The sequence below is a fragment of the Mesoplodon densirostris genome, unplaced genomic scaffold (assembly GCF_025265405.1).
Source record: "Mesoplodon densirostris isolate mMesDen1 unplaced genomic scaffold, mMesDen1 primary haplotype scaffold_35, whole genome shotgun sequence".
NCBI lineage: Eukaryota > Metazoa > Chordata > Mammalia > Artiodactyla > Ziphiidae > Mesoplodon > Mesoplodon densirostris.
The window spans coordinates 10931517-10955618 of record NW_026778195.1 but is presented as its reverse complement, the minus strand read 5'-3'; positions in this window follow the sequence as shown (position 1 = coordinate 10955618).

The window sequence follows — 24102 nt, the reverse complement described above, 5'->3', positions numbered from 1 at the left end:
CCTGTCATCACAACGATCCATGAACCCTGACAACAAAATGATCCGGGACTCTTGTCATCAAAATCCTCCATGCCCTTGTCATCCCAATGCTCCATGACCCCTGTAATCACAATGCTCCATGACACTTGTCATCACAGTGCTCCATGAACCTTGTCATCACAATGCTCCATGCCTTTGTCAGCAATATGCTACATAATCTTTTCTTCAAAATGCTCCATGCGCTTGTCATCACAATCCTTCATGACCCTTGGGATCACATTGCTTCATGCCCTTGTCATCTCCCTCTTGCCGTTCTGGTTTTTACAGATTTTCAGATGTCCCTTTTGACCCGTGGGAAGTGACAATTCTTTGTAGTGTGGATTTGCATTGCACTCTTGCTAGATTGACCAAAAAGGGCGTATGCGTTTTCTCCTGAATATATTCAGGAGAAAAGGGATACGCCCTTTTTGGCCAAGTGCATCATTGTCAAAGTTGTGATTATTTTCCTGTGCTTTAAAGGCGATTCCAATTTACCTCTTGAAATATGTTTTGTGCAATTCTGCCTCATTTTCAAGTCAGCTTCGTTGCCTTCCCTAAACAGATTTTTGGAAGAGAGTAGTCCTTTATAACTCTGTAGTTTTGTGAATTGCTGTGCCCGTGAGCTCCAATTTTCAAATCCCATTTTTGGGAGCTGACCGCAAATCCACAAGTTTGCTTCAGGACCTATACTTGTACCAGGGCTGGCTATACTGTTCCCTGTGGGTGGCTGAGGCTTTGGTTAATTCTTCTTCCTGACGGGAAATTAGAGTGACATGTGCCCGTCGAAATGCCTACGTCTACTCTCTGATTTGTTCTCCCTCTTCCCTTTCATCCTTTGCACAATTAGCAAACTGTGCGAACGAGGAGGTTATAGGGGCTGGATCTCCTAAGTTGGGAGATTGATAGTAAAGCAGTTGCAATGCCAAACTGGAGCACAAGGAGTGGAAAAATTAGGAGACTTTTAGAAACCTTTCGCCATCACAGGGTGTCCATGCTCTAGGTTTCCCATACACGTTATAACTGTAGTGATATTCCTTTCTACCTGGAGATTTGGGATCCATGGAATGGTGGCATGCATTACTACTTTAAAGGGTCTGCATTTTCTCTCCCAATCTCCAGTCCTCTCAGTCCCAAGTGTCCAGCCTTATGTCTCATCCAGCTGTCTTTGCAGAGAGGGTCATTCCCGGTTTCATCAGAACCCCTGAAGGAATTGTGTAAGAATTTCGCTTTTTTTGTGTGTGTGTTTTTGAAATTCATTTTTATAATGGGGTTGAGCTGATTTTCACTGACGTATTTATGCCGGTCTAGACACACTTGATTCCCTTACGGAGACATATCAATACATAGGTTTTAAGATTCTTACTAGTCAGATATATTCCTCTGCAGGGAATAGGGGTTTTGAGTCCCGTTCACTGAGGAAGGGGTAGGTCTCGTCTATTCTGTATTTGGTTTATGGAATGGTACCTGTGCTAATATCAAACTCTGGTTTTATGCATCACCCCACCTCTCCTTTCCCATTGAACAGGCATAAGAGTGTTTTCTAAATGTGAGACTCTGTTCTCTTTCTTAATTCAGTTCATGTGTTGTGATGTTGACATTCCCTCTGTAAGTGATATCTTATGATAAGATTCTTTTTCTGTGTGACTAATTTCACTTAGAATCATCATACCTAAATCCACTCTTTATGCTGCTACTGGCCTTATGACATTGATTTCACGTCTGAGTGATATTCCATTGTACAAAATTACCACAAGTTATTTATGCATTTCTCTTTTTCCTGGGATATTTAAGGTGTACCGAAGTTGAGGTTCTTGTATGCAGAGCAGCCCTAAATTTTGGGGTGCCTGTGTCTTGTCAATATTTAGTCTTCCCAAGTTATATGCCCATGAGTTGAAGTCCACTTTCCTCCTGGGCTTTGTATTTAAATGTTTTAGGAAACAGCATACACTTCTTCAGAGTGGCTCTTGGATATTTATACCCCACCCATCAGCGTGACTAGGCTCCCTGTTCTCCATGACCTCTCCAGCATTTCTGGTTTGTACACATTTTTTGGATGGCCTTTCTGATCAGTGGACATTGAGACTTCTTTGTTGTGCGGATTTGCATTTACCGCTTGCTTGGTTGGCCAAAAACTCTGTATGCGTTTTTTTCCTAAAGATATTCACGAAAAAAACGCATACACCCTTTTGCCCAACTGCATCATTTTAGAAATTCTGCTGCTTTCCATATGCTTTAAATGTGAGTACAATCTACCTTTTGAAATCTGTTTCCTGCAATTCTGCCTCTCATTCAGATCCTCTTCGTTGCCTTACCTGAATATATTTTTGGACGTTGGTTATCATTTATATCTTTGCACGTCTTTGAATTGTCTGCCCCTGAGCTCCATTTTGCAACTCGTGGTTTTTGTGAGCTGGCCGCCAAACCTTTGGATTGCTTCTGGCCCTATTCTGGTTCTGAGGAGGCAGGCTGAGCCTTTGGTTAATTCTTCTTCCTAATGAGAAATTAGAGTGACATGTGCCTGTCAAAACTCCTACAGCTAATCTCTCATTGGTTCCCCCCTTCCCATTTATCCTCTGCACAAATTGCAAATTGTGTGAAACAGGAGGTTAAAGGTGCTTATTCTCCAAGTGGGGAGATTGTTAGTAATGTGGCTGGAATGGCGAACCCCAGCACCAGGAGATCAAAAATGAGGTGCATTTTAGACACCTTTCCTGAGCACACGGTGTACATTCATCTCGGTTTCCCAGGCATGTTTTTGCTGTCAGAAGATTCCCTTGAACCTGCCGATTTGGGACCCATGGAATGGGTACCAGGCAGTATTAATTTAAAAGGTCTGCATTTCCTCACACAGCCTCTCTAACATCTCTTAGCCTGCATAGCTTCCAGCCTTATATATCATCCTGCTGTGGATCTACATGTGTTCAATCCCTGTTACATTGTAGCCCTTCAACAATTGTTGTAAGAATTTTTGTCTGTCTCACTGTTTTTATAAATATTTTAAAATTTATTTTTATATTGGTTACAGCTGATTTTCAAAGCTCTGTTTTTTGCTGCTGTACATCCACTTGATTCATGTACTGAGAGACAACAATAAATTATTTTTCAGATGCTTACGAGTCATATGTATTATTGTCCACTGACTTGAGTGGGCTGAGTGCAGTTCTTTGAGGTACTGTGTAGGCCTTGTCAGTTATTCAATTCGGTACTTGGAATGGTATCTTTGCTAATTTCAACCTCCTGGATAATACCTCACCATTCCCCACCTTTCCCATTTAGCAGCCTTATGTCTATTTTCTACATATTTGACTATGTTTCTGTTTTGTAGTTTATTTCATGTGTAGCCATTTTTGATTCCACCTTTAAGTGACATCTTATGATATGTGTCTTTTTCTTTCTGACATATGTCACTTAGAATGATCGTATGTAACTCCTCCAGAGTTGTTACAACTGGCCTTATTTCATGGATTTCTGGATGAGTAATATTCCACTCTACATAAGTACCCCATCTCTTTTATCCATTTTATCCTTCCAGGGACATTTAGGTTATATCCAAGTGGAGGCCCTTTTTAACAGAGAGGTGGTAAACGTTGGCGGGCCTGTTTTCTGTCCATTTTTGTTTTTCCCAAGGTATACGCCCATGAGTGCAAGTGCCCTATGCTCTGTAGCTCATTTTTTAGATGTTTTAGCAAACACAATACACTTCTCCAGAGTGGCTGTTGGCAAATTACATTTCCACTATCAACCTCACAGTGCTCCCTTTTCTCCTCGCCCTGTCCTGCATTTCTGGTGTTTACACTTTATGAGGATGGCCCTTCTGACTGATGTGAAGTGATACATTTTGTAGTATTGATTTCCAGTGCCCACCTGTTTGGTTGGATAAAAAGTGTGTATGGCCTTTACTTGAATATATTCAGAAAAATTGCATACGCCCTTTTGGGCAAACTGCATCATTGGCGATGTTCAGCCCCTTTTCTTGTGCTTTAATGGGGAGTCCTTTCTACCTCTTCAAATCTGTTTCCTGCCACTCTCCCTTGCTTACAAGTCCTTTTCTGTGACTTACCTCAAGATATTTTTCGACAATAGATATTTTCAACTCTGCAGTTTCATGAATTTTAGTGCCCCTGAGTTCCATTATTCAACTTGTGTTTTTGGAAACTGGACACAAAACAGCAGGATTTCCTCTAGCCCTATTCTGTTTCCCTGGGCAATTCTAGCCTTTGATGAATTTGTCTTCCGGATTGGAAATTAGAGTGGCATGTGCCTGTCCGAACAACTAAGACTTGCCTCTAATTTTTTCTCATCCTTCCGCTTCATCCTCTGGACAAATTCCAAACTGTGTGCAACAGGATGTTGACGGTGCTGATATCCCCAAGTGAGGAGATTGTTAGGAAAGATGCTGGAGGGGTGAACCCGAGCACCAGGCGATGAGGAGATGAGGTGCCTTTTCCAAACTCTTTCCGATCAAACGGTGTACCATCCTCTAGGTGTGACAGTCATGTTTTAGCTGTAGGAAGGGTCCCGTGCATGTAAGGAGAACACCAGGGATTTTTCCAAATCAGTGTCTCCCCGAACCCCAAATTGGGGAATTTTTAAGCTACGGCTACACGTATGTCCATTAAGGGCCTTGGGAAATAGGCAGAGCCCAAACTTTAGATGATTGAAATCTTCAGGGTCAGAAGTGTTCACCATCGGCCTTGCTTAGGTTACATTTTATCTGTCATTGATAGATGATGTCAATAAAAATATCGATTCTTTTTCAGGTTATTTCCCCTTATAGGTTATTGCAAAATATTCAGTGTAGTTCCCTGTGCTATACAGTAGTTCCTTGTTGATGATCTATTTTATACATAGCAGTGTGTATGTGTTAATCCCAAACTGTTAATATATCCCTTCTCCTACCTTTCCCCTTTGGTAATAATAAATTATAAGATTTTATAGTTCTCAGAAACGGGGGAGCTGAAAGAGAGGTATCCTTTTCAATGGAAAAGCATTCAAAACAAGATTGAAGCTTCAGCCAAGAGTATTCGATGTACATCCATGGAAATCAATCACTTCATTTCTCTAATGTTGACCTGACAAATAAGACAGACGTCTTCACTGAACTTGCTTATAGTAAAGTGATGGAAATATCAAAGGTAAGTCTTAGAAACATCTTATTTTACCCGAGCATTATACACTGCTCTATGTTAACTACAGTTTGGCTCACACATCTGTTCATTGAAGTTACAATGTTCTCAATTTCTGTTACTGATCCTCCAGAGTGGACCCCAACAGGAGTCCCCATGCCCAGTGTCATTGGAACCAACAGATCAAGACTGAGTTTGGTTCAGAAGCAAAGGAAACATTATTTTTAAAACAGAATGGAGGGGTGAGAGCGTGCACTCCCCCAAGGGCTGTGGGATGGGATGCTGTGTAGGGATCCCGGCAGCATCCTTGGGAGGGAGGGGATGGAGCTCTCGAGGGCTGGGTTGGCTGCAGCTCAGGCTCTTTGCCATGGAGTCTGCATGGGAACCCGCTAGCTGAGGTGTCGACCCAGCCATTCTGCACTAGGAAATCGGGTCTGAAGTGCCAGGTGTGGGACCTCTGCATACGGAACCCTAGGAGCACGTGAAATTAGACAAAGCACAAAGAAAAAACAGGTTAGACTTTATTTTATTGCCCAGATTCTCTTTTTATCTCCCAGGAATTTTTACTGAATGTTGCCGGAGACAAACACCTCCTCTGCTTTTTGTTCCGTTCCTCATTCTTGGGGTGTTGACTGTGCAGACCCCTCTTTTGTAAGTGCTTCATGCTCTGGTGGGAGCCCTGATACCTGGGGGGAGGGGCAAAACATCTCCCCACCAGCCTCCAGGTGAGGTTGATTGTCCCAAGGCCTCCTGCACAACTTCTCGTCTGCCTGAGCACCAGCACTGGAAGTGTTACAGATTCTAATGACCTTTAATGGTCCAGGAAAGAGATGAGCAGAGATGCAGCAGTGGCAGGTTTCACCCCACCCCACATTTGTTTGGCGACCTTAGGCTGACGGTTTTTGCCAGCCTAGATGCTCTGACCAGTAGTCTGTGCTTTCTTTAATTAGGTCCCTGAATTAATGTACAAACAGCACCATGTGTCAGAACCCTGGCCGCGCAACTCCCAGACAGTCCAGGGTCAGTTGTGATCCAGGACCATGACGTCCACTGAGTCAACGGCCTTTAGAAGTAGCCAGCAGTCCAGCCGGTCATATTGGCCACCATCACCGCGGTGTCTGTAGGGTTTTCTATGGTGAAAGCGTGATATACGTTTCCCCCGCCAAGCTTATTAGCTCCCCTCTGGGTGCAGGAAGTCCTGCAAGCAGTAGTCTGCTCTTTCGGGGCACAGCCTTGTTGTTTTCTGAGAGAAACTCCAGGTCAAGTGATGGTCACACGAGTCATCTTGGTGGCCCGTTGCTCCCGTTTGTCTCTCTGGAGGTTGGAGTTGGAGGGCCTCCTCACTCGAGGTCAGTGTGCCCAAAGAGTGACCCCTGCAACTTCAGGGCATGATGGGTGGTTAGGATCACCACGTGGGGTCCTTTTCCCTTAGGAGGGAGCTGGCCTTGCAGGCTGCTGATTTCCAGCTTTGTAGATACCCCAGTATCCTGGCCTGATGAGTTGGTGGGCAAAGCCCTTGGTGACCATAGTTTATCATACCTGAAGGGCATTCTTGTGTTGCTCCATTTCAAGTGGTCCCAGTTTTTGCACTATGGCTCCAAGGACGATTAACCTTTGACCGGGTATGTAAAGGTCAAAAGGTTTAGCTAAATTAGGGAGTTCCTTGGCAAGGGTCTGAATTGACTTCTCTTTCCATTCTTGAAAGGCTGCTTCTGGATTCTATACAAAAGGATCATCATCTTTCTGTGTCAGTGTTTCATGTAGAGGCCCAGCTATTAGACTGTAGTTTGGGATCCAGATGCAGAAAACCTTGGCCTCCGCAGGAACCCCTAAGCTGTCTTCTAGTTTTAGAAGAGGTAAGGCTGCAAATGGCTTCTTCCCTATCCTGGGATGCGTTTCTCCGAATATCTGTGAGAATGAAGCCCAGACATGTCACCTTAGCCTGGGATATTTGAGCCTTTTTCTTGGACACCTTTTATCCTTTCTTGGCTAGGTAGTTCAGAGGCGTCTTTAGTAGGCCTGGGGATCAGAATGTCATCTGCATATTGAAAGAGGGTTCCCTTTTACAGAGGTAGAACGTTTAGGTCTTTAGAGGACATTTCCCCAATGATGGTGTGGGGATTTTTGAACCATTGGGGCAGGACGGCCCAGCATTATTGCTTGTGTTGCATGTTGTTTCCTGCCACTCACAAGCCGAAAATTCTTGTGACTCTGAGATGAATGGAATACAGAAGAAGGCATCATTGAAGTCTAATACAGAATGCCATGGCCTGCTGGATGGTAGAATGAGCAGCAGGGTGTAGGAAATAGGAGCTACTGGATGTATATCCTCGGTGGCTTCACTGACTGTCCTGATATCCTTTACCAGGTCTCCAGCAGCCCATGGGGCTCTCGTCGTCAGGCCAATCCCAGGATATGGAGCTCACCTGGGCTGCACCCCCCACCCCACAGCCTACGGGGCTCTCGTGGTCAAGTCCCTCCCAGGGTATGGAGCTCACCTGTGCAGCTACCCAGCAGCCCATTGGGCACTCATAGTCAGGCCCTTACCAGGATACAGAGCTCCCCTGGGCAGGTACCCCAGCAGGGCTGGACACACAGGAACTGTGCACATAGCCCACCTTGCAGAGAATCCCCAGCTTACCTGTCGCTCACAGCTGACACAGAACACCTCAGAGCAGGACTTGAACTAACAAACAGCAGCTCTGACAGGTCTGTGACCCTGGTTATCACTCTGCGCAGCCTCTCTCTGCCTGGTCTTCCAGACACTTCCAGTGCAGCCAGGGCACCAGGCCTCTGTCTCCACCCACCATCACTCCTCTCCCTGACTCCTGGGTTCCTCTCATTAGGATAGGGTCTTCTTGAAGTTGTTTTCCACTCATGGACCAGATAAAATGATAAGAAAACAAGCCGCAGCTGCAGCCCCTTGTCGAGCCTGACTCTCAAGGGCCCACACCTGTTCCTTGGGCGTAGCCCGTTTAGCAAGGTTCAGTTTCTGCAACTGTGAGCCCCTGAGGGTTGAGGATTGGCTGATTTGGCAGCCTGACACTGCCTGCCAGCCCTCTCCAGGTGTGCCTGGGTTGAGGTCAATATAAACACCTCTCCAGTCATTAAGAGCCCCTGTAGCTGTGCCTGACGCCATATTCTCTGCCCCGTCAGCAGTGTCGGGGCTGGGGTGGTGGGAGGGAGTGAGGGGCCGTGGCTTTGTGGGTGGCCCAGTGTGAGTGGGGCTCTGCTGGACTTTAAGCAGGAGTTGCCAGGCTGCCACCTGCTAAAGAAGAGGATGTGTCACCCATACCTGCCGCTGGACTTTCTCCCCAGGCGGAGGTGAGGAAGTAAAAAACAGTGGGGACCATGGCAGGAGAGGAATCTCAGGCAGGGAAATGGAAAGTTTCCAGAAGAGCATCTGGGGCCAGGACCATCCTAACTGGCCAGCAGGCACCAAGTCGGCCTACGTGCTGTCGCTGGTGTGGCTCCACAGCCCTTCCTCTAGGCTTGCAAGTGCTTGTACATATTCAGGTGTTTTACCTGGAAAGGGTGGGAAGAGTTCAGCTGCAGCAGGACTCGGGCTCAGCTCACATTTACTCACAGACGCCTCGACACAGTTCCCCAGCTTTGCAATGAGGATGCTCCTTGTGGGGGGGAGCGCTGCTGACTGCATGGGAGACGATTTCCCACCTCTGACCAACTTAAGAATTTTTTACCACTGGAGCTAGTGCCCTGATACGATTTTCCTCTGTATAACTGGTGGGTTCTGTTTTTTTTTTTTTTCTTTTTTTCTTTTTGGTTCAAGGTAGATTTTATTTATTCCTCTTTTTTTAAATTTGGAGATATAAACATGGAAATAATGCATTAATATAAAGACATCTATGTGAAGGGAAAACTTTTATTCTGTTTTATTTTATTAAATGTTATTTATATATTTTTAATTTTTAAAAAATTATTTATTTCTTTTATACAGCAGGTTCTTATTGGATATCTATTTTATACATATAAGTGTGCACATGTGAATCCCAGTCTCCCAATTCATCCCACCACCACCCTCACATGGTGTTCCCCCCTTGGTGTCCATATGTTTGTTCTCTACATCTGTGTCTCTCTCTCTGCCCTGCAAACCGGTTCATCTGTATCATTTTTCTAGGTTCCACATATATGCATTAATATACAATATTTGTTTTTCTCTTTCTGACTTACTTCACTCCGTATGACAGTCTCTAGATCCATCAAGGTCTCTACAAATGACCCAATTTCATTCCTATGTATGGCTGTGTAATATTCCATTGTATATAAGTACCACATCTTTATCCATTCGTCTGTCTGTGGGCACTTAGGTTGCTTTCATTACCTGGCTATTGTAAATAGTGCTGCAATGAACACTGTGTTGAATGTGTCTTTTTGATTTATGGTTTTCTCTGGGTATATGCCCAGTAGTGGGATTGCTGGATTATATGGTAATTCTATTTTTAGTTTTTTAAGGAACCTCCATACTGTTCTCCATAGAGACTGTATCGATTTACATTCCCAACAATAGTGGAAGAAGGTTCCTTTTCTCCACACCCTCTCCAGCATTTGTTGTTTGTAGATTTTCTGATGATGTGACGTGATACCTCATTGTACTTTCGATTTCCATTTCTCTAATAATTAGTGATGTTGAGCAGATTTTCATGTGCGTACTGGCCATCTCTATGTCTTCTTGGAAGAAATGTCTATTTAGATCTTCCATTTTTGTATCGGGTTGTTTGTTTTATTTATATTGAGCTGCATGAGCTGTTTATATATATTGGAGATTAATCATTTGTCCATTGATTCGTTTGCAAATATTTTCTGCCATTCTGAGGGTTGTCTTTGTGTCTTGTTTGAAGTTTCCTTTGCTTTGCAAAAGCTTTTACGTTTCATTAGGTCCCATCTGTTTAGTTTTCTTTTTTATTTCATTACTATAGGAGGTGGATCAAAAAAGATCTTGCTGTGATTTATGTCAGAGTATCCTTCGTAAGTTTTCCTCTCAGAGTTTTATACTGTCCGGTCTTACATTAAGGTCTCTAATCCATTTTGAATATATTTTTATGTATGGTGTTGGGGAGTGTTCTAACTTCATTCTTTTACATGTAGCTGTCCATATTTCCCAGCACCAATGATTGAAGAGACTGTCTTATCTCCATTGTATAGTCTTTCCTCCTTTGTCATAGATTAGTTGACCATAGGTGTGTAGGTTTATCCTTGGGCTTTCTTTTTTTTTTTTTTTTCCTTTTACACGTTTATTGGAGTATAATTGCTTTACAATGGAGTGTTCGTTTCTGCTTTATAACAAAGTGAATCAGCTATACATATACAAATATCACCAGATCCCCTCCCTCTTGCATCTCCCTCCCACACTCCATATCCCACCCCTTTATGTGGTCACAAAGCACCGAGCTGATCTCCCTGTTCTATGTGGCTGCTTCCCAGTAGCTATCGGTGTTACATTTGGTAATGTATTTATGTCCATGCCACTCTCTCACTTCGTCCCAGCTTACCCATCCCCCTTCCGGTGTCCTCAAGTCCTTTCTCTATGTCTGTGTCCTTAATCCTGTCCTGCCACTAGGTTCTTCAAAATCTTTTTTTTTTTCTTCATTAGATTCCGTATATCTCTGTTAACATACAGTATTTGTTTTTCCCTTTCTGACTTACTTCACTGTGTAGGACAGATTCTAAGTCCATCCAACTCAGTACAAATAACTCAGTTTTGCTTCTTTTTATGGCTGAGTAATATTCCATTGTATATATGTGCCAGATCTTCTTTATCCATTCATCTGTCGATGGACACTTACGTTGCTTCCATGTCCTGGCTAATGCAAATAGAGCTGCAATGAACATTTTTGTACATAACTCTTTGAATTATGGTTTTCGCAAGGCAAATGCCCAGTAGTTGGATTGTTGTGTCGTATGGTACTTCTATTGTTAGTTATTTAAAGGAACCTCCGTACAGTTCTCCCTAGTGCCCATATCAATTTAAATTCCCACCCACAGTGCAAATTTGTTCCCTTTTCTCCAATAAAGGCCTCTCCAGCATTTATTGTTTTGTAGATTTTTTTGATGATTGCCACTCTGACTGCTGTGAGGTGATACCTCATGGTAGTTTTGATTTGCATTTCTCTAATGATTAGTGATGTTCAGCATCCTTTCATGTGTTTCTTGGTAATCTGTATATCTTCTTTGGAGAAATGTCTATTTAGGTCTTCTGCCCTTTTTTGGATTGGGTTGTTTGTTTTTGTGATATTGAGCTACATGTGGTGCTTGTAAAGTTTGGAGATTAATCCTTTGTCAATTGCTTCATTTGAAAATATTTTCTCCCATTCTGAGGGTTGTTTTTGCATCTTGTTTATGTTTTCCTGTACTGTGTAAAAGCTTTTAAGTTTCATTAGGTCCCATTTGTTGATTTCTGTTTTTATTTCCATTTCTCTAGGAGGTGGGTCAAAAAGGAACTTGCTGTGATTTATGTCATAGAGTGTTCTGCCTATGGTTTCCTCTAAGTGTTTTATAATGTCTGGTCTTATATTTAGATCTCTAATCAACTTAGAGTTTATTTTTGTGTATGGTGTTATGGAGTGTTCTAATTTCATTCTTATATGTATAGGGGTCCAGTTTTTCCAGCACCAATTACTGAAGAGACTGTCTTTTCTCCATTGTATATCCTTAGCTCCTTTGTCATAGATGAGATAGCCATAGGTATGTAGGTTTATCTCTGGGCTTTCTGTCCTGTTCCATTGATCTGTGTTTATGCCAGTCTACATACACTTGATTCCATTATGGAGACATATAAATACATAGGTTTCAAGGTTATTACCAGTCAGATGTATTCCTCTTCAGTGAATAGGGTGTTTTGTGTCCAGTTCATTGAGAAAGGAGTAGGTCTTATCTATTATATATTTGGTATATGGAATGGGATCTGTGCTAATTTCAAACTCTGCTTTTACACATCACCCCACGTCACCTTTCCCCTTAAGGAGGCATAAGTGTGTTTTCTAAATGTATAACTCTGTTCTCTTTTGAAATTCAGTTCATGTGTAGCCATGTTTACATTCCCTCTATAAGTGATATATAACAATAAGTTTCTTTCTCTTTGTGGCTTATTTCACTTAGCATCATCATACCTAAAGCCACTCATTAAGCTGCTATTGGCCTTATGACATTGATTTTATGTCTGAGTGACATTCCATTGTATATAAGTACCACAACATCTAAATCCATTTTTTTTTTCCTTTCCTGGGATATTTAAAGTGTACCAAAGTCGAGGTTCTTGTAAACAGAGCAGCCTTAAACTTTGGGCTGGCTGTGTGTTGTGGATTTTTAGTTTTCCCAAAATACACGCCCATGAGTGGAAGTGTGCTATGCTCTGTAGCTCTGTTTTGGAAAACAACATACAGTTCTCCAGAGAGGCTGTTGGCAATTTACATCCTGTCCATCGGCGTAACCAGGCTCCCTTTTCTCCATGGCCTGTCCTGCATTTGTGGTTTTTACACTATTTGCGGATGGCCCTTTTGATTGGAGGTAAGGCATACTTCTCTGTAGTGTGGAATTGCAATGCCTGATGGCTTGCTTAGCCAAAAAGGGCATATGCATTTTTTCCCGAATATATTCAAGAAAATACACATACTCCCTTTTCAGCTAAGGGCAACATTGTCAAAGTTCTTTCGCTTTTCATGTGCTTTAAAGACGACTCCAATCTACCTCTTGAAATCTGTTTCCTTCAATTGTGCCTTGCATTCAAATCATCTTCACTGTCTTACCTCAATATATATCTGGATGATAGTTGTCCTTTATAACTCTGCAAGTTTGTGAATTGCTGTGCCCCTGATTTCCATTTTTCAACTCGCCTATTTGTGAGCTGGCTGCAATACCGCAGGATGGCTTTAGGCCCTAGTCTGGTTCCAGGGCTTCAGGCTGAGCCTTTGGTTAATTATTCTTCCTGGTGGGAAACTAGAGTGACATGTGCCCATGCAAACACCTACAGCTAATCTCTCATTTATTCCCCCTCTTCCTGTTCATCCTCTGCACAGTTTGCAAACTGTGCATAACAGGAGGGTAAAGGTGCTGACACTCCAAGTGGGGATATTTTTAGTAATTCAGATGGAATGGTGAAGCCGAGCACGACAAAAGGAAAAATGTGGTACCTTTTAGAAAACGTTCCCAATTACACAGTGTACCATCCACTGGTTTTCCCATGCATGTTTTAACTGTAGGAAGATTCCCTTAAAAATGGAGAGTTGGGAACACTAGAACGGGTAGCACACAGTATTGCTCTAAGTGCTGTTCTTTTGCTCACACAACCTCAGCAATCTTGTCAGCCCCAAGTGTCCAGTCTTACGTCTCATCCAGCTGTGGGTGTAAAGATGGTCAATCCAGGTTGCATCACAGGCCCTGAAAGTAATTTTTAAAACTTTCTCACTGTTTCACTGTTTTTGCAATTTGCTTTTGAAATTTATTTTTATAAGTGGGTTTAAGTGAATTTCAGTGCTGTGTTCATGCAGTTATACATAGACAGGATTCCTTTATGGAGACATGAGAATACATATGTTTTAAAATACTTAGAGTCAGACATATTCCTCTGCAATGAATTGGGGGTGTTGGGTCCAGTTCACTGTGCCAGGAGTAGGTATTGTGTATTACATACATGGTTTATATAACGGTATCTGTGCTAATTTAAAACTGTGGTTTTATGCATCACCCCACCTCGGGTTTCCCCTTAAGGAGGCTGGAGATGTTTTCTAAATGTGTGACACTGTTGTGTTTGTAATTCAGTTCATGTGTACATTCCCGATATGAGTGATATGTTATGATAAGATTAGTTACATTGTTATCTTTCCTAACTCAGTTCATATGTAGCCATGTTTACAGGACCTTTATAAGTGATATCTTATGATAAGTTTCTTCTTCTGTGTGAATTATTTCAATTAGAATCATCGTACCTGAATCCACTCATTTTGCTGCTACTGGCCTTATGACATTGATTTCATGGCTGTGGGATATTCCATCGTATGTAAGTACCACAATTTCTTGAACCATTTTTGTCTTTCCTAGGATATTTAAGGTGTACCCAAGATGAGGTTCTTGTAAGCAGTGCAGCCCTAAATATTGTGGTGGCTCAGGCTTATTGATTTTCACTTTTCCCAAAGTATATTCCCTAGACTGGAAGTGCCCTTGGCTCTGTAGCTCTGTTGTTTACTTGTTTTAGGGAACACAATGCACTCTTCCAGAGAGGCAGTTGGCAATTTACATCCCGCCCATCAGCATAACAATGCTCCCTGTTCTCCAGGGCTTGTCTTGCCTTTCTGGTTTTCACACATTTTGTGGATGTCCCTTTTGACCGGTGGGAAGTGATACTTCGTTGTAGTGCAGATTTGCATTGCCCGCTTCATTGCTTGGCCAAAAAGGGTGTATGCGTTTTCTCCTAAATATATTCAGGAGAAAACACATACGCCCTTTCTGGCCAAGTGCATCATTGTTAAAGTTGTGTCCCTCTTCCTGTGCTTTACAGGCGATTCCAAAGTACCTCTTGAAATCTCTTTCCTGCTATGCTGTCTCACATTCAGGTCGGCCTCGTTGCCTTCCATCAACAGAATTTTGGACGAGAGTTGTCCTTTATTACTCTGCCAGTTTGTGAATTGCTGTGCCCCTGAGCTCCATTTTTCAACTCGTTATTTGTAAGCTGACCGCAAGTCCAAAATTTCGTTGCAGGACCTATACCGGTTCCCGGCAGGGGGATGAGTCTTGGTTAATTCTTCCTCCCGTGCAATTAGAGTGACATGTGCCAGTCCAAATTCCTAACAGCTAATCTCTCATTGGTTCTGCCTCTTCCCTTCAATCCTCTGCCAAATTGACAACCTGTGGGAACCAGGAGGTTAAAGGGGCTGTCTCTGCAAGTTGGGAGATTGATAGTATAGCAGTTGGAAAGTGAAACTGCAGCACAAGGAGAGGGATTTTTAGTTAGGTTTTAGAAACCTTTCGTATTCACAGTGTTTCCATTCTCTACGTTTCCCGTATATGTTAAAGCTGTAGTAATATTCACTTCAACTTGGAGATTTGGGACCCATGGAATGGTGACCACACATTTTTGCTTTAAAAGGTCTGCATTTGCTCACCCAATCTCACCAATCTTCTCAGACCCAAATGTCCAGCCTTATGCCACATCCAGCTGTCGTTGTAAATATGTTCATTAGAGGTTTCATCAGAGACCCTGAATGAATTGTAAAGAAATTCCTTGTTTTTTTGTTTTCTGTTTGAAATTCCTTTTTATAGTGGGTTGTAGCTGATTCTCACTGACATGTTTAAGCCAGTCTAGACACACTTGATTCCCTTACAGAGACATATCAATACATAGGTTTTAAGATTATTACTAGTCAGATATATACCTCTGCGGGAAGTATGGGAGGTTGAGTCCCTTTCACTGATGAATGTGTAGGTCTTGCCTATTCCATATTTGGTTTTTGGAATAGTACCTGTACTACTATCAAACTCTGGTATTACGCATCAACCCACCACTGCTTCCCACTTAAGAAGGCATAAGAGTGTTTTCTAAATGTGAGAGTCTGTTCTCTTTCCTAACTCAGTTCCTGTGTAGCCTTGTTTACAGGACCTTCATAATGATATCTTAGTATAAGTTTCTTTTACTTTGTGACTTATTTCACTTAGAATCATCATACCTGAATCTACTCATTTTGCTGCTACTGGCCTTATGACATTGACTTCATGGCTGAGGGATATTCCATCGTACGTAAGTACCACAATTTTTTGATCCATTTTTATATTTCCTGGGATATTTAAGGTGTACCCAAGTTGAGGTTCTTGTAAGCAGTGCAGTCCTAAATTTGGGGGTGGCTCTATCTTATTGATATTCAGTTTTCCCAAAGTATATTCCCAAGACTGGAAGTGCCCTTGGCTCTGTAGCTCTGTTGTTAACTTGTTTTATGGAACACAGTGCACTCCTCCAGTGAGGCAGTTGGCAATTTACATCCCGCCCATCAGCATAATAAGGCAACATGTTCTCCAGGGCCTGTCTTGCCTTTCTGGTTTTTACACATTTTGTGGATGTCCCTTTGGACCGGTGGGAAGTGATACTTCTTTGTAGTGCAGATTTGCATTGCCTGCTTGCTTGCTTGGCCAAAAAGGGCGTATGCGTTTTCTCCTGAATATATTCAGGAGAAAACGCATACGCCCTTTTTGGCCAAGTGTATCATTGTTGAAGTTGTGCCCCTCTTCCTGTGCTTTACAGGCGATTCCAAGGTACCTCTTGAAATCTGTTTCCTGCTATTCTGCATCGCTTTCATGTCGGCCTCATTGCCTTCCATCAACAGATTTTTGGACGATAGTTGTCCTTTATTACTCTGCCAGTGTGTGAATTGCTATGCCCCTGAGCTCCATTTTTCAACTCGTTTTCTGTGAGCTGAACACAAGTCCAAAATTTTGGTTCAGGACCTATACTGGTTCCCGATGGGTGGCTGAGACTTTGGTTAATTCTTCTTCCTGCCGGGAAATTAGAGTGACATGTGCCCGTCCAAATGCCTAACAGCTACTCTCTCATTAGTTCTCCGTATTCCCTTACATCCTCTGCAAAATTGGCAACCTGTGTGAACCATGAGGTAAAAGGGGTTGTCTCTCCACGTTGGGAGATTGATAGTAAAGCAGTTGGAAAGTCAAACCGGAGCACCAGGAGAGGGACTACTCGTTGAGTTTTAGAAACCTTTCGTATTCACAGTGTGTCCATTCTCTAGGTTTCCCGTACATGTTATAGCTGTAGTAATATTCCCTTCAACCTGGAGAGTTGGGACCCATGGAATGGGGGCCATGCATTATTTCTTTAAATGGTCTGCATTTGCTCACCCAACCTCATCAATCCTCTCAGTCCCAAGTGTCCAGCCTTATGCCACATCCAGCTGTCATTGTAGATAGGGTCATTCAAGGTTTCATCAGAGACCCTGAGGGAATTGTAAAGAATTTCCCTGTTTTTTTGTTTTGTTTTTGAAATTCCTTTTTATAGTGGGTTTGAGCTGATTCTCGCTGCCATGTTTATGCCAGTCTAGGCACACTTTATTCCCTTATGGAGACATATCAATACATAGGTTTTAAGATTCTTACTAGTCAGATCTATTCCTCTGTGGGAAATATGGGGTTTTGAGTCCCTTTCGCTGAGGAAGGTGTAGGTCTTGTCTATTCCATAGTTGGTTTTTGGAACAGTAACTGTGCTTATATCAAACTCTGGTTTTATGCATCACCCCACGACTCCTTCCCCCTTAAGCAGGCATAAGAGTGTTTTCTAAATGTGAGACTCTGTTCTCTTTCCCAGCTCAGTTCATGTGTAGCCATGTTTACAGGATCTTCATAAGTTATATCTTATGATAAGTTTCTTTTCCTGTGTGACTTATTTCACTTAGAATCATCGTACCTGAATCCACTCTCTTTGCTGCTACTGGTCTTATGACATTGATTTCATGGCTGAGGGATATTACATCGTACGTAAGTACCACAATTTTTTGAACCATTTTTATAATTCCTGGGATATTTAAGGTGTACCCAAGCTGAGGTTCTTGTCAGCAGTGCAGCCCTAAATTTGGGGGTGGCTCTGTCTTATTGATTTTCAGTTTTCCCCAGGTATATTCCCTAGACTGGAAGTGACCTTGCCTCTGTAGCTCTGTTGTTTACTTGTTTTAGGGAACACAATGCACTCCTCCAGTGAGGCATTTGGCAATTTATATCCCACCCATCATCATAACAAGGCTACCTGTTCTCCAGGGCCTGTCTTGCTTTTCTGGTTTTTACACATTTTGTGGATGTCCCTTTGGACCGGTGGGAAGTGATATTTCTTTGTAGTGCAGATTTGCATTGCCCGCTTGCTTGCTTGGCCAAAAAGGGCGTATGCGTTTTCTCCTCAATATATTCAGGAGAAAACACAAACGAACTTTTTGGCCAAGTGCATCATTGGCGATGTTGTGCCCCTCTTCCTGCGTTTAAAGGTGATTCCTACGTACCTCTTGAAATCTGTTTCCTGCTATTCTGCCTCGCTTTCAAGTCCGACTCATTGCATTCCCTCAACAGATTTTTGTACGATAGTTGTCCTTTATTACACTGCGAGTTTGTGAATTGCTGTGCCCCTGAGCTCCATTTTTCAACTCGTTTTTTGTGAGCTGAACGCAAGTCCAAAATTTTGGTTCAGGACCTATACTGGTTCCCGATGGGTGGCTGAGACTTTGCTTAATTCTTCTTACTGCCGAGAAATTAAAGTGACATGTGCCCTTCCAAATGCCTAACAGCTACTCTCTCATTGGTTCTCCCTCTTCCCTTCCATCCTCCGACAAATTGGCAACCTGTGCGAACCAGGAGGTTAAAGGGGTTGTCTCTCCAAGTTGGGAGATTGATAGTAAAGCAGTTGGAAAGTCAAACCGGAGCACCACGAGAGGGTCTTTTCGTTGAGTTTTAGAAACCTTTCGTATTCACAGTGTGTCCATTCTCTAGGTTTCCCGTACATGTTATAGCTGTAGTAATATTCCCTTCAACCTGGAGAGTTGGGACCCATGGAATGGGGGCAATGCATTATTGCTTTAAAGGGTCTGCATTTGCTCACCCAACCTCATCAATCCTCTCAGTCCCAAGTGTCCAGCCTTATGCCACATCCAGCTGTCATTGTAGATAGGGTCATTCCAGGTTTCATCAGAGACCCTGAAGGAATTGTAAAGGATTTCCCTTTTTTTGTTTTGTTTTTGAAATTCCTTTTTATTGTGGGTTTGAGCTGATTCTCACTGCCATGTTCATGCCAGTCTAGACACACTGGATTCCCTTACGGAGACATATCAATACATAGGTTTTAAGATTCTTACTAGTCAGATCTCTTCCTCTGCGGGAAATATGGGGTTTTGAGTCCCTTTCACTGAGGAAGGTGTAGGTCTTGTGTATTACATATTTGGTTTTTGGAACGGTACCTGTGCTTATATCAAACTCTGGTTTTATGCATCACCCCACCTCTCCTTCCCCCTTAAGCAGGCATAAGAGTGTTTTCTAAATGTGAGACTCTGTTCTCTTTCCTAACTCAGTTCTCGTGTAGCCATGTTTACAGGATCTTCATAAGTGATATCTTATGACAAGTTTCTTTTTCTGTGTGACTTATTTGACTTACAATCATCGTACCTGAATCCACTCACTTTGCTGCTACTGGTCTTATGACATTGATTTCATGGCTGAGGGATATTCCATCGTATGTAAGTACCACAATTTTTTGAACCATTTTTATATTTCCTGGGGTATTTAAGGTGTACCCAAGTTGAGGTTCTTGTAAGCAGTGCAGCCCTAAATTTGGTGGTGGCTCTGTCTTATTGATTTTCAGTTTTCCCAAGGTATATTCCCTAGACTGGAAGTGCCCTTGTCTCTGTAGCTCTGTTGTTTACTTGTTATAGGGAACACAATGCACTCTTCCAGTGAGGCAGTTGGCAATTTACATCCCGCCCATCATCATAACAAGGCTACCTGTTCTCCAGGGCCTGTCTTGCCTTTCTGGTTTTTACACATTTTGTGGATGTCCCTTTGGACCGATGGGAAGTGATACTTCTTTGTAGTGCCGATTTGCATTGCCTGCTTGCTTGCTTGGCCAAAAAGTGCATATGCGTTTTCTCCTGAATATATTCACGAGTAAACGCATGAGCCATATTTGGCCAAGTGCATCATTGTCGAAGTTGTGCCCCTCTTCCTGTGCTTTACAGGCCATTCCTACATACCTCTTGAAATCTGTTTCCTGCTATACTGCCTCGCTTTCAAGTCGGCCTCGTTGCCTTCCATCAACAAATTTTTGGTCGATAGTTGTCCTTTATTAATCTGCCAGTGTGTGAATTGCTGTGGCCCTGAGCTCCATTTTTCAACTCGTTTTCTGTGAGCTGAACGCAAGTCCAAAATTTCGGTTCAGGACCTATACTGGTTCCCGATGGGTGTCTGAGACTTTGGTTAATTCATCTTCCTGCCGGGTAATTAGAGTGACATGTGCCGTTCCAAATGCGTAACAGCTACACTCTCATTGGTTCTCCCTATTCCCTTCCATCCTCTTCAAATTGGCAACCTGTGTGAACCAGGAGGTTAAAAGTGTTGTCTCTCCAAATTGGGAGATGGATAGTAAAGCAGTTGGAAAATCAAACCGGAACACAACAAGAGGGACTATTCGTTGAGTTTTAGAAACCTTTCGTATTCACAGTGTGTCCATTCTCTAGGTTTCCCGTACATGTTATAGCTGTAGTAATATTCCCTTCAACCTGGAGAGTTGGGACCCATGGAAAGGGGGCCACGCATTATTGCTTTATAGGGTCTGCATTTGCTCACCCAATCTCACCAGTCCTCTCAGTCCCAAGTGTCCAGCCTTATGCCACATCCAGCTGTCATTGTAGATAGGGTCATTCCACGTTTTATCAGAGACCCTGAAGGAACAGTAAAGAATTTCCCTGTTTTTTTGTTTTGTTTCTGAAATTCCTTTTTATAGTGGGTTTGAGCTGATTCACGCTGCCATGTTTATGCCATTCTAGACACACTTGATTCCCTTACGGAGACATATCAATACATAGGTTTTAAGATTCTTACTAGTCAGATCTATTCCTCTGCGGGAAATATGGGGTTTTGAGTCCCTTTCACTGAGGAAGGTGTAGGTCTTGTCTATTCCATAGTTGTTTTTTGGAACGGTCCCTGTTCTTATATCAAACTCTGGTTTTATGCATCACCCCACCTCTCCTTCCCCCTTAAGCAGGCATAAGAGTGTTTTCAAAATGTGAGACTCTTTTCTCTTTCCTAACTCAGTTCATGTGTAGCCATGTTTACAGGATCTTTATAAGTGATATCTTATGACAAGTTTATTTTTCTGTGTGACTTATTTCACTTACAATCATCGTTTCTGAATCCACTCACTTTGCTGCTACTGGTCTTATGACAATGATTTCATGGCTGACGGATATTCCATCGTACGTAAGTACCACAATTTTTTGAACCATTTTTATATTTCCTGGGATATTTAAGGTGTACCCAAGTAGAGGTTCTTGTAAGCAGTGCAGCCCTAAATTTTGGGGTGGCTCTGTCTTATTGATTTTCAGTTTTCCCAAGGTATATTCCCTAGACTGGAAGTGCCCTTGGCTCAGTAGTTCTGTTGCTTACTTGTTATAGGGTACACAGTGCACTCCTCCAGTGAGGCAGTTGGGAATTTACATACCGCCCATCATCATAACAAGGCTACCTGTTCTCCATGGCCTGTCTTGCCTTTCTGGTTTTTACACATTTTGTGGATGTCCCTTTGGACCGATGGGAAGTGATACTTCTTTGTAGTGCAGATTTGCATTGCCTGCTTGCTTGCTTGGCCAAAAAGGGCGTATGCGTTTTCTCCTGAATATATTCAGGAGATAAGGCATGCGCCCTTTTTGGCCAAGTGCATCATTTTCGAAGTTGTGCCCCTCTTCCTGTGCTTTACAGGCCATTCCTACGTACCTCTTAAAATCTGTTTCCTGCTATTCTGCCTCGTTTCAAGTCGGCCTCATTGCCTTCCATCAACAAATTTTTGGACGATAGTTGTCCTTTATTACTCTGCCAGTGTGTGAATTGCTGTGCCCCTGAGCTCCATTTTTCAACTCGTTTTCGGTGAGCTGAACGCAATTCCAAAATTTCGGTTCAGGACCTATACTGTTTCTCGATGGGTGTCTGAGACTTTGGTTAATTCTTCTTCCTGCCGGGAAATTAGAGTGACAGGTGCCCGTCCAAATGCCTAACAGCTACTCTCTCATGGGTTCTCCCTCGTCCCTTCCATCCTCTGCCAAATTGGGAACCTGTGCAAACCAGGAGGTTAAAGGGCCTGTCTCTCCAAGTTGGGAGATTGATAGGAAGGCAGTTGGAAAGTCAAACTGGAGCACCACGAGAGGGACTATTCGTTGAGTTTTAGAAACCTTTCGTATTCACAGTGTGTACATTCTCTAGGTTTCCTGTACATGTTATAGCTGTAGTAATATTCCCTTCAACCTGGAGAGTAGGGACCCATGGAATGGGGCCCATGCATTATTGCTTTAAAGGGTCTGCATTTGCTCTCCCAATCTCACCAATCCTCTCAGTCCCAAGTGTCCAGCCTTATGCCACATCCAGCTGTCATTGAAGATATGGTCATTCCACGTTTCATCAGAGACCCTGAAGGAATTGTAAAGAATTTCCCTGTTTTTTTTGGTTTGTTTTTGAAATTCCTTTTTATAGTGGGTTTGAGCTGATTCTCGCTGCCATGTTTATGCCAGTCTAGACACACTTGATTCCCTTACGGAGACATATAAATACATAGGTTTTAAGATTCTTACTAGTCAGATCTATTCCTCTGCGGGAAATATGGGGTTTTGCGTCCCTTTCACTGAGGAAGGTGTAGGTTTTGTCTATTCCACAGTTGGTTTTTGGAACGGTACCTGAGCTTATATCAAACTCTGGTTTTATGCATCACGCCACCTCTCCTTCCCCCTTAAGCAGGCATAAGTGTGTTTTCTAAATATGAGACTCTGTTCTCTTTCCTAACTCAGTTCAAGTGTAGCCATTTTTACAGGAACTTCATAAATGATATCTTATGCTAAGTTTCTTTTTCTGTGTGACTTATTTCACTTAGAATCTTCGTACCTGAATCCACTCACTTTGCTGCTACTGGTCTTATGACATTGATTTCATGGCTGAGGGATATTCCATCGTACGTAATTACCACAATTTTTTGAACCATTTTTTAATTTCCTGGGATATTTAAGGTGTACCCAATTTGAGGTTCTTGTAAGCAGTGTAGCCGTAAATTTGGGGGTTGCTCTGTCTTATTGATTTTCAGTTTTCCCGAGGTATATTCCCTAGACTGGAAGTGCACTTGGCTCTGTAGCTCTGTGGTATACTTGTTTTAGGGAACACAATGAACTCCTCCAGTGAGACAGTTGGCAATTTACATCCGGCCAATCATCATAACAATGCTCCCTGTTCTCCAGGGCCTGTCTTGCCTTTCTGGTTTTTACACATTTTGTGGATGTCCCTTTGGACCGGTGGGAAGTGATACTTCTTTGTAGTGCAGATTTCCATTGCCTGCTTGCTTGTTTGGCCAAAAAGAGCGTATGCGTTTTCTCCTGAATATATTCACGAGAAAACGCATATGCCATTTTTGGCCAAGTGCATCATTGTCGAAGTTGTGCCCCTCTTCCTGTGGTTTACAGGCCATTCCTACGTACCTCTTGAAATCTCTTTCCTGCTATTCTGCCTCGCTTTCAAGTCGGCCTCTTTGCCTTTCTGCAACAGATTTTTGGACGATAGTTGTCCTTTATTACTCTGCCAGTTTGTGTATTGCTGTGCCCCTGAGCTCCTTTTTTCAACTAGTTTTTTGTTAGCTGAATGCAAGTCCAAAATTTTGGTTCAGGACGTATACTGGTTCCCGGTGGGTGGCTGAGACTTTGGTTAATTCTTCTTCCTCCCTGGAAATTAGAGTGACATGTGCCCGTCCAAATGCCTAACAGCTACTCTCTCATTGGTTCTCCCTATTCCCTTCTATCCTCTGCCAAATTGGCAACCTGTGCGAACCAGGAGGTTAAAGGGGCTGTATCTCAAAGTTGGGAGATTGATAGTAAAGCAGTTGGAAAGTCAAACCAGAGCACCACGAGAGGGACTATTCGTTGAGTTTTAGAAACCTTTCGTATTCACAGTGTGTCCATTCTCTAGGTTTCCCGTACATGTTATATCTGTAGTAATATTCCCTTCAAAAGGGAGAGTTGGAAACCATGGCATGGGGGCCTTGCATTATTGCTTTAAAGGGTATGCATTTGCTCACCAAATCTCACCATTCCTCTCAGTCCCAAGTGTCCAGCCTTATGCCACATCCAGCTGCCATTGTAGATAGGGTCATTCCCGGTTTCATCAGATACCCTGAAGGAATTGTAAAGAATTTCCCTGTTTTTTTGTTTTCTTTTTTAAATTCCTTTTT